The following is a 10,586-nucleotide window of genomic DNA, read 5'->3' on the forward strand; positions in this document are numbered from 1 at the left end:
GCCCCGGCGTATGGGGGACGCTGGGGTGCCACTCCACGGAGACTCTCCGACCCAGGGATGGCCTCTGCGTCTACGCGACGTGGAGAACACAGCCTGTGCCCGCATCCCCCTCCCCCCGCCAAATTACGAAGATTTTCTTCTCCAGGTGGAACCTGGGCGACCGGACCTCAAGCAGGCCACCTCGGGCCCCCGCAGGGGTTGCGCCCATTTTGCCTGGGGCCTAACATCTGCCCGCCAGCCCTGCGGCTCCAGGCCCCCGGCCTCCAGCCGCTGGTTTCCTGACCTCTCACACCCACCCCTCCCCGCTCCAGTCAACTAAAGCTGTGTCTCGGCTTTAAAAACTGCCTCCTGTTCTTCACAAACTACAGACACCATCCAGCCCTGCTACAGGCTTGGCTCCATAGCCCCGGCCACCTTTCCGGGTTCTTTCCAAGTCTCCCTATGGTCTCTCCACTCCTGTGGCAGCTTCAGCAGGTGCCAGCCCCACCTTGGAAAATCAGCGCTCAGCCTCAGCAAATTTCCCCTTCTTTTGGGGGAGTAGAGGGATGTCTTTCTCTGTCGCCCCGGCTGGAGTGCAGTGGCTCACCGAGGCCTTGACCTCCCGGGCTCAAGCGATCCTCCCACCTCAGCCTCCCGAATAGCTGGGACCACAGGCGGGGCGTAAGGACACCCGGCTAGTTTTTAAATGTTTTTGTAGCGATGGGGTCTCGCTCTTTTGCCCAGGCTGTCTCGAACTCCTGGGCTCAAGCGATCTGACCACCTCGGCCTCCCAAAGTGCTGGGATAACAGGCGTGGGCCACGGTGCTCGGAGAGTTTCCTCTTTAGAGTCCAGAAGCTACTCTCAGCATGAATGTTGATGTGCACAAAGACGTCCCAGAGAGCCCTGAGCGTGTGTCAGTGTTTTGTAAAGTGGGAAATATTAGAGGCCTACAGAAGAGAACGGAAAATAATATTAATACCACCCATGCCCCCCACTATCAAGATTAAACAGACATCAATACATTTTACTGCATGCACTTGGGATTTATTAAAGACATACAAAACTAGACATAACGACGACCCCACGCTCATTTCCTCTTCCGCCCCACAGATAGTCATCGTGCTCAAGTTGGTACATATCATTCCAGTTTGTGTTTTTATACTTTTATTACATATGATGTAGGGATCCAGCAATGCTATATGGAATACCTAATTTTGTTTTTAAACTTTAGGAAAATGACATCATACTGAATAATCATTTTGCATCTTTTTGCATTCACCATTATGTTTTCGAGATATATTTGTGTCAATTCATTTATATGATAATATTCCATAATGTTTTTCACCTGTCTCTCAGACATAGCATATAGTTGGACTTTTTAGAAAATGTATTCTGAAAATATATATCTGTTAGCTAGAATTTAGTGATTTTTATTATAATTGGATTTTTCTGTTGTAGTTTGTGTTATTTACCATGCTTTTTTTGTTTGTTTGTTTGTTCGTTTGTTTTTGAAACGGAGTCTTGTTCTGTTACCCAGGCTGGAGTGCAGTGGCACAATCTCAGCTCACTGCAACTTCTGCCTCTTGGGTTCAAGTGATTCTTGTGCCTCAGCCTCCTGGGTAACTAGGATTACAGGCTCGCGCCACCATGCCCAGCTAATTTTTTTTTTTTTTTTTTTTTTTTTTTTTTTTTTTTTTTTTTTTTTTTTTTTTTTTTTGACAAAGTCTAGCTCTGTCGCCCAGGCTTCAGTGCAGTGGTGCGATCTCAGCTCACTGCAACCTCTGCCTCCTGGGTTCAAGCGATTCTCCTGCCTCAGCCTCCTGGGTAGCTGGGATTACAGGCACACGCCACCAGGCAGCCTAATTGTTTGTATTTTTCGTAGAAATGGGGTTTCACCATGTTGGTCAGGCTGGTCTCAAACTGTTGATCGCAGGTGATCCACCTGTCTTGGCCTCCCAAAGTGCTGGGATTACAGGCGTGAGCCACCGTGCCCAGCTTTTTTCTTTACATTCTATTTCTGCTTTTCTGTTACATTATTTGGGTCCAGTTTCAGAGAACAGAAACTTCTATATGGTTTAAGTACAAAAGAATATATTACAGGGTATAAAATGACTTCCAGACTTGTTTGGAGGGCTGAAGCAACCAACTCCAGGTTGAACTTTGAGGAATGACTTTGAGAGCTATGCTGCAAAACAAGCCACCAAAGGAGACACTGCCTCTTTTGAAATCAGGAAGCCATCTACTAAATTGGAAAGCCGTCTCTACACTTACCAGCTCTTGAACCATACAAGTATCATCATGATCAGAAGCCACTGCAGAAATATGAAGCATCAGCCAGGTGCGGTGGCTCACACCTGTAATCCCAGCATTTTGGGAGGCCAAGGCGGGCAGATAGCCTGAGGTCAGGAGTTCGAGACCACCCTGACCAATATGGTGAAACACTGTCTCTACTAAAAATACAAAAATTAGCCAGGTGTGGTGGCGGATGCCTGTATTCCCAGCTACTCAGGAGGCTGAGGCAGGAGAATTGCTTAAACCCGGGAGGGGGAGGTTGCAGTCAGCCAAGATCACACCACTGCACTCCAGCGTGGGCCACAGAGGGGACTCTGTCTCAAAAAAAAACTGGGCTCGGTGTCTCTCACCTGTAATCCCAACACTTTGGGAGGCCTAGGCGGGTGGATTACCTGAGGTCAGGAGTTTGAGACCAGCCTGACCAACAAGGTGAAACCCCGTCTCTACCAAAAATACAAAAATTAGCCAGGCATGGTGACAGGCACCTATAGTCCCAGCTACTTGGGAGGCTGAGACAGGAGAATTGCTTGAACCTGGAAGGCTGAGATTGCAGCCAGCCAAGATCACCCCACTGCACTCCAGCCTGGGCGACAAACCAAGACTCCGTCTCAAAAAAAAAAAAAGAAATCAAACACCTCCACCACAGCACTCCCCAGCATAAATAGCACATGCAGACTTCACTTCACCTCCACCTTATAGATCTCATGAGAGGAAATGATTGGAAAAAGCAAAACTGTGTCTGAGATCCCTGCCACAAGGTCATCTAGGAAATGTAGGTTCGACCTTTCAGCTTCTGCAATGTAGGGACGACTGTAGAAAGATAATGAAATGGGCCGGGCACGGTGGCTAACGCCTGTAATCCCAGCACTTTAGGAGGCTGAGGCGGGTGGATCGTGAGGTCAGGTGATCAAGACCATCCTGGCTAACACAGTGAAACCCCATCTCTACTAAAAATACAAAAAATAAAAAAATAGGCTGGGCGTGGTGGTGGGTGCCTGTAGTCCCAGGTACTTGGGAGGCTGAGGCAGGAGAATGGCTTGAACCCGGGAGGCGGAGCTTGCAGTGAACCGAGATAGCGCCACTGCACTCCAGCCTGGGTGACAGAGGGAGACTCCATCTCACAAAAGAAAGAAAGAAAGATATTGAGATGAGATGAGTATTAACCTAAATCTACCATTATCTGTCCACCAATTCACCAGCACAGGCACCCTTCATAGCTGCACTCTGGTTCAATGTTTCTGCATTCTGATTTGGAGTATATTCATTCTACTTCTGTTCTTATTTGATTAACTTAATCATATTAAATTTTTTTTTTTTTTTTTTTTTTAGAGACAGGGTCTCACCGTGTTGCCCAGGCTGGACCGGAACCTGAACTTGTGGGCTCAAGCCATCCTCCTGCCTCAGTTTCCTGAGAAGTTGGGATAATTTTCTAATAAAAAATGTGAATTATTTTAAAAGTGAAATTTATAGGCTTACAATTTTAAAAATATTTCTCAAGTCCTTTTTTTTTTTTTTTTTTTTTTGAGACAGGGTCTCTTGCTCTGTTAGCCAGGCTGGAGTGCAGTGGAAAGATCAGGGCTCACTGCAGCCTCAGAGACTCTCACCTCAGCGCCCCCTCAGTAGCTGGGACTACAGGTACGTGGCACCATCCCTGGCTGGTTTTTTTTAAATTTTAGTAGAGACGAGGTCTTCCTATGTTGCTCAGGCTAGTCTTGAATTCCTGGGCTCAAGTGATCCCCCCGCCTCAGCCTCCCAAAGTGCTGGGATTACAGGCAATGAGCCACCACACGTGGCCCTCAAGTCCTACTTTAAATGAAGTTAATCCTGCTGTTTTAAAATTTTAGATAGTAACTGTTCATTTTCTATCACAGAAAATGATGATTTGGCCATTTTATGCCCCCCCAAAAATATAATTTTCCCTGCCCTTATTCTTTCAATGTAGTTATGTGATTATTCTTGGTAAATCAATATTAAGTGGTTTCTAAATTATTATTGTTATTACTTTGAGACAGGGTCTCACTCTGTCACCCAGGCTGTAGTGCAGTGGCAAGATCTTGGCTCACTGCAGTCTTGACCTTCTGGGCTCAAGCAATCCTCCCACCTCAGCCTCCTAAGTAGCTAGGACTACAGGCGTGCGCCACCCCACCTGGCTAAGTTTGTTCATTTTTTTGTAGTGATGAAGTCTTACTATGTTGCCCAGGCTGGTCTTGAAACCCTGGGCTCAAGGGATCCTCCCACCTCGGCCTCCCAAAGTGCTGGGATTACACTGTGCTTGGCAATATTAAGTGTTCACATAGTGTAGCATAGTTCTATTTTGGTACAAATTTCTTTTTGGAGTTAAAAATTGCCTCTGTTGTTGATTTGCTTAGATTTCTCTCAAGCCATTATACATCCTTTCCCAAACTCCGACAGAGCTGTGAAACATATGACTGAATCTATAAATGATTGGTTTTGGGGGAAGCTTCTTTTTGGAGCACTGTACCTTCTGGCTGCGTCCTGGGCTGTTCCCCAGCCTACAGCACCACTGTGGTGGACCGCCCCTCACCATCACCCCAAGCTTCCCTCTGCCTCCTGTGTTCTCACCTCTGCTTCCCGAATCCCAGGTAGTCGTCTTGACATGTGTACACCTTCATTTTGGTGGAGTACATTTTCCAGTAGTTTCCTGGAGAGAAAAAGGGTACGTGAAACATAAAATATCTGAGATTGTGTGTGAAGATGGTTTCATTTTACCTTCCTATTTGATTATTAGCTTGGCTCAGAGTAGGGCTTCTCTGGAAATGCTTTTCATTTAGATCTTTGAATGCATTGGTTCACTGTTTTCTCACTTTCAGTGTTGTTACCGAGAAGGCCACTCACATTCGGTTTCCTTTTCCTTTGTAGGTGACCTGTTTGTTGTTGCTGCTGCTGTTGTTGTTGTTGTTTTGTTTTTGAGATGAAGTCTTGCTCTGTCACCCAGTCTGGAGTGCAGTGGCGCAATCTCAGCTCACTGCAACCTCTGCCTCCCGGGTTCAAGAGGTTCTCCTGCCTCAGCCTCCTGAGTACCTGGGATTACAAGCACGCACCACCATGCCTGGCTCTCTTTTTTTGTATTTTTAGTAGAGGCGGGGTTTTACCACGTTGCCCTGGCTGGTCTCGAACTCCTGCGCTCAAGCAATTCACCTCCTTAGCCTCTGAAAGTGCTGGGATTACAGGCATGAGCCACAGCACCCGGCCTCTTTCTGGAACTTTTGTTAGTTAATAGGCCTCCTAGATTGCTCTTCTAATTTTCTTACCTTTTGTCTCCTATTTTCTCTTTATTTGTCTTTTGTTATTTTCCTATTTCCTGATACATTTTCTCAGCTTCATTTTCCAATCCTTCTGTTGAACTTTTATTTCTACCATTATCTTTTATTTATTTATTTTTTTTGAGATGGAGTTTCACTCTTGTCGCCCAGGCTGTAGTGCAATGGTGCCATCTCAGCTCACTGCACCCTCTGCCTCCCAGGTTCAAGCAATTCTCCTGCCTCAGCCTCCAGAGTAGCTGGGATTACAGGTGCCTGTCACCACACCCAGCTAATTTTTTTGTATTTTTAGTAGAGACAGAGTTTCACCATGCTGGCCAGGCTGATCTCAAACTCGTGACCTCAAGTGATCCTCCCACCTCGGCCTCCCAAAGTGCTGGGATTACAGGAGCAAGCCACCGTACCCAGCCTCTACCATTATCTTTTAATGGAAAAGATTAAGGCTGAGCAACATAGCAAGACTTCGTCTCTACAGAAAAAAAATAAGTTAGTCTGGCATGGTGGTATGTGCCTGTAGTCACAGCCACTTAGGAGTCTGAGGTGGGAGGATCCCTTGAGTCTGGGAGGTTGAAGCTGCAGTAAGCCATAATTCTGTCACTGCACTCTAGCCTGGGTGACAGAGCAAGACCCTGTCTCAAAAAAAAAACAAACCAAAAAAAGGATTAATAAGAACCTTCTGTGGTTCCCTAAAATTTCTTTTTTGAATAGCATTCTGTACTCATTTCATAGATGTGATATTAATTTTAGTTTACTTCTGTTTTTACATTTTGTTCTACTTTTTACATTGTCAGCTTCTGTTTTGTCTGAATTCATTTTTGTTTGTTCATTTTGATCTTCCTCTGCAGGCTTTCCTCAAAACTCTGGTGATCTTTGACTCTCCACTAGTCAGAGACACTAAATATGTATAGATTCCTTGTTTCTGGAAATAAAAGATTTTAAAATATATATGTGTATCTGGCGAGGTGCAGTGGCTCACACCTGTAATCCCAGCACTTTGGGAGGCCAAGGTGGGTGGATCACTTGAGGTTAGGAGTTCAAGACCAGCCTGGCCAACGTGACGAAACCCTATCTCTATTAAAAATATAAAAATTAGCTGGGCCTGGTGGCATGCGGCTGTAGTCCCAGCTACTCGGGAAGCTGAGGCAGGAGAGTCACTTGAATCCTGGAGGAAGAGGTTGCAGTGAGTCATGATTGTTCCACTGCACTCCAGCCTGGGTGACAGAGCGGGACTCCATCTCAAATATGTGTGTGTCTGTGTGTGTGTGTGTGTGTGTGTGTGTGTGTGTGTTTTGTAGCAAAGATCACTGATTGTCTCCCAATATTCATTCTCCCCCCACCTTTTTTTTTTTTGATGCGGATTCTTGCCCTGTCACCCAGGCTGGAGTGCAGTGGCACGATCTTGGCTCTCTGCAACCTCTGTCTCCTCAATTCAAGCAATTCTTCTTCCTCAACCTCCCTGGTGGCTGGGATTACAGGTGTGCACCACCATACCCAGCTAATTTTTTGTATTTTTAGTAAAGACAGGGTTTCACCATGTTGGCCAGGCTGGTCTCGAATTCCTGACCTCAGGTGATCCACTGGCTTCGGCCTCCCAAAGTGCTGGGATTACAGGTGTGAGCCACTGCAGCCCGCCCCTTCTTCCTTTTTTTTTTTTTTTCTGAGATGGAGTCTCGCTCTGTTGCCCAGGCTGGAGTGCAGTGGCGCTATCTCGGCTCACTGAAAGCTCCACCTCCCGGGTTCATGCCATTCTCCTGCCTCAGTCTCTCCGAGTAGCTGGGACTATAGGCGCCCACCACCACGCCAGGCTCATTTTTTGTATTTTTTTAGTAGAGACGGGGTTTCACCGTGTTAGCCAGGATGGTCTCCATCTCCTGACCTCGTGATCCACCCGCCCGGCCTCCCAAAGTGCTGGGATAACAGGCGTGAGCCACCGCGCCCGGTCCCTTCTTCCTTTTTTAAAAGAAATCCTGAGCTTTAGCTGAGCACATCTAGGCCCAGCTAAAGCCAGCTGAAGACTACATTTCCCATTCTCCCTTGCAAATAGCTATGGTCGTGCGACTATGTTCTGCCCAATGGGGTGTGAGCAGAAGTAATACGGACAACTCTGGGATTCTGTCCTCATACGAAAGAAAAATGGTCTTCTTTTTTCTCTTCTGTCTTCTCACTGACTGCCATGTGGATATTGTGACAGGATTGGGAGCAGCAGCTGGGCACAGTGGCTCATGCCTGTAATCCCAGCACTTTGGGAGACTGAGGCAGGAGGATCACTTGAGCCCAGGAGTTCGGGACAAGCCTGGGCAACAAAGAGAGACCCCATCTCTACAAAATAAAAATTAGCCAGGGATGGTGGCACACACCTGTAGTCCCAGCTACCCAGGAGGCTGGTTTTGGTGAAGACGGTTTTATTTTACCCTCCTATTTGATTGTTAGTTTGGCTAAGAAGAGAATTTCCCTGGAAATGCTTTTCATTTAGATCTTTGAATGCATTGCTTTGCTGTTTGTGCAAAGACGATGGTTTGAGCCTAGGAGTTTGAGGCTGCAGTGAGCTATGATTGTGCCACTGTATTCTAGCCTGGGTGACAGAGCAAGACCCCATCTCTAAAGACTGAGAGACAGAGCAGCCATCTTAGACCATGAGATGAAAACTATGTGTTGAGAATGCCAGCACAATGGTAGCAAAGGAGTCTGGGTCCCCAGCACTGGGGAACAACAATATTAGCTCTGGGCTGCCTCTGGACTGTTACAAGACTAAGAGATAAACATCAATTTTGTTTAAAGCCCAGTTATTTTAGCCTTTGTTATAAGAACTTAACTAGGACCTATTATACTTAAATAGAAAAATTGTTATAAACATATCAAGATGTGGCTAACAATAGTTGCCTTTGGGAATGCAGGGACTCCCGGGCAACTTTTATCTTCCATTTTATACATTTCTAAATTATTTGCTTTTTTTTTTTTTTTTGAGGTGGAGTCTCACTCCGTTACAACCAGGATGGAGTACAGTGGTATGATCTTGGCTTACCACAACCTCCGCCTCCCAGGTTCAAGCAATTCTCCTGCCTCAGCCTCTCGAGCAGCTGGAACCACTGGCATGTGCCACCATGCCTGACTAATTTTTGTATTTTTAGTAGAGACGGGTTTTTACCATGTTGGCCAGGCTGGTCTTGAACTCCTGACCTCGTGATCCACCTGCCTCGGCCTCACAAAGTGCTGGGATTACAGGCGTGAGCCACCGCGCCCGGCCCTATTTGTACCATATGTCCCCAAAATATCGGTATCTCTAGGGTTTGGTCTGGGTTTTCTTTGGTTTGTATGTGGGTTTTTCTGTTTATTTTTCTCTCGGACAGGTCAATTTTCTTCTGCCCGAAGAATTGTCCATTCTTCTGTCCAGGTATGTAAGCCTGGCTGCTTGTGTTCCGGGAGCTAAATGGAAAGAGAGAAAAGAGAAGCTGCAGGTCTCATTGTTTGATGTGTGTAGACTTTCTCTTAATTCCCCTGTTTTCAGATGGTACCTCCATCCCAGCTTTTGCCCTGTGCAGAATCTTTCTGGCTAAATTGCCCCAGAGTTCACATCTTGTATACAGTTAGGGAGAGGAGAAGTAGTCATCCAGCTTTGAGCAGTTGGGGAGTGGATCTGGGCATTTAACTGCTCCTTGCACAGTTTCCATCAATCTTTGTGCTTTCAGCCCTGTCGCTCCCCTCTTTTGGTGCCTCTGGTCCTCCTGAAGTTCAGCTTGCTTCTTATTGGCTTTTCCCCTTCACTTTGGCTCTCAGGCACTTTGGTGTCAGCTTGCTATGTTCTGCTTTGTTGATTACCATTGATCCTTGTGTGGTGGGCCATGGCTAGGCCTGCCCCTGAAAGCCCCTACCTGGACAGAAGTTAAAAGTCAAGGCAGGCCGGGTGCAGTGGCTCAAGCCTATAATCTCAGCACTTTGGGAGGCTGAGGCAGGAGGATCACTTGAGGCCAGGAGTTTGAAACCAGCCTGGACCTAGCAAGACCCCATTTCTACAAAATAAAAAATGAAAATAATTATCTGAGTGTGGTGGTGCATGTCTATAGTGCCAGCCACTTGGAGGCTGAGGATGGAGGATTATTGAGCCCAGGAGTTCAAGGTTGCAGTGAACCGTGTTCAGGTTCACATTTAACCATTTTTTCTTCTTCACAGATTATTTTCCTATCTGAAAATTCTATTTAATTCCTTTTCAAATCGGCCTCCTTTTTATTTAGAATGCTTCTCTGTTCTTATTTTTAATTCTTTCTTTTATGACTTTAGTTATATTAATTTTTAAAATTTTCTCTCAGCATCTAGTTCTATTATCTCAGGATTTGGGAGCTGTAAACCTATTTGTTGTATCTGCTGACTCTTGCTTCTGGTGGATTGTTTTCTAATGTTTTTAACTATGCTTCTATCTTTAAGGGGGCTTAATTTTTTTTTTCTTGTGAGAATCCTGGGTAGTAGGAATATGACTCAAGTATAGTTTTGTTTCTGTTTCATGAGTCACAGGATATCAATTACTAGACAAAGGAATTTTATTACATGGATCCTATAAATTCATACCTAAAAACCCATTTTCTTAAAGGTGGAGTCTCTCTGTCACCCAGGCTGGAATGCAGTGGTGTGAATGTGGCTCACTGCAGCCTCAACCTCCTGGGATCAAGCAATCCTCCCGCCTCAGCCTCCCAAGTAGCTGGGAGCACAGACATATACCACCACTCCCAACTCATTTATTTTTATTTTTGTAGAGACAGGATCTTGCCATGCTGCCCAGGCTGGTCTTGAACTCCTGGGCTCAAGCAATCCTCCCACCTCAGCTTCCCAAAGTGTTGAGATTATGGGTGTGAGCCACCAGACGCAGCGGGTTTTTGGTTTCTCAAGGGGTTTTTTATTTTTTTCCCTCCCACAGCCCAGCCAGAGACAGTCAAGCTCCCTTGTTAACTTTGCCAGTGGATAGATTTTACCTTTTTGGATCTGGAATTTTACTCTACTTACAAACTAATACATTACCTGTCTTTTTTTTTTTTTTTTTTTTT

Source organism: Colobus angolensis, unplaced genomic scaffold (assembly GCF_000951035.1).
Source record: "Colobus angolensis palliatus isolate OR3802 unplaced genomic scaffold, Cang.pa_1.0 Scaffold264, whole genome shotgun sequence".
In the NCBI taxonomy this organism is placed as follows: Eukaryota; Metazoa; Chordata; class Mammalia; order Primates; family Cercopithecidae; genus Colobus; species Colobus angolensis.